At 29.8% G+C, this 1017-nt stretch overlaps 1 protein-coding gene across 1 annotated transcript in view; it reads right to left on the reverse strand.

Moving 5' to 3' along the window:
* Positions 1-13, reverse strand: part of LOC144956575 (uncharacterized) — a 12997-nt gene extending 12984 nt beyond the window's left edge. The window contains exon 1 of the mRNA XM_078887162.1: positions 1-13. This exon is cut by the window's left edge and continues 440 nt beyond it. The gene's annotated coding sequence lies outside the window, so the exon portion shown is untranslated.
* Positions 14-1017: the final 1004 nt, after the last annotated feature.

Raw genomic sequence — 1017 nt, forward strand, 5'->3', positions numbered from 1 at the left:
AAAAAATAGATAGCTATAAACAAAAAATGAATATAACCGTTTCAAAAAATATCAAAACACCAAACACGGAACGTTTTGGGCTCTAAACCCTTCTTCGGCCAACAAAAAAAAAAAACAAAAACAATAAAGACACAAATACATTACTAAATTCCAGTTTGACGACAGAATTTTTTTAGGTCTTCTGTCGTCATTCTTGAATTTAGTAATGTATTTGTGTCTTTATTGTTTTGTTTTTTTTGTTGTTGTTGTTGTTGGCTGAAGAAGGGTTTTGAGCCCGAAACGTTCCGTGTTGGGTTATTCTGTTCTTTTTTGAAGCTGTTATATTCATTTTTGTAATACAATCCACAGCTTCTTGCAACTCAGTATCTCTCAATTGATAAATCCTCGAACATCAACACTTTCCTATGAAACAAGTAATAAACAAAAATGAATCTAATCATTTTGATTCTTGTTTTAATAAATGTCGTCTTGTTGACCAATAGCCCCTGATTCAAAATTAATCCTGATGGATAATAGATTCATCAAAGAATGCAAATAGTTCAGATATGGAGAAACAAAATTACAAAAAAATTATATTTTATTCTTCTCCGAAGCTGTTTAATTATTTTCAGTTTATTTATTTTTTCAAGCCCATCACTTCTAGTATAGCAGCTTACTATATGTATCATTCTTTTTTTCTTTTTTTTTTCGATGCCTACGATGTTACGAGTGTGCATCTGTGTGAGTGTGTCTATGTCTACATTGTATTGTTATAAATGTGTAACCAAATGACAATTTTCCACTTTTTTTAGGACAATAAAGATTTATCATTATTATTAATTGTAACTACACTGGGATCCAAACATCGGAAAACAAAGTTTTCAATTTAAATTTACACAAAATAATTTATATAACGCCTTGCCTATTACGAAACTATAATCTGAATCCCAACAAAAAGCCACAATAACTGTAATTTCCTACAACAACGTAATTCATGATTCAAGCATAGATTCATTATGTTGATAAAGGGAATTCCTG

This window comes from Berghia stephanieae, chromosome 11 (genome assembly GCF_034508935.2).
Source record: "Berghia stephanieae isolate SIO BIC M18660-M18661 chromosome 11, UCSD_Bste_1.3, whole genome shotgun sequence".
Classification (NCBI taxonomy): Eukaryota; Metazoa; Mollusca; class Gastropoda; order Nudibranchia; family Aeolidiidae; genus Berghia; species Berghia stephanieae.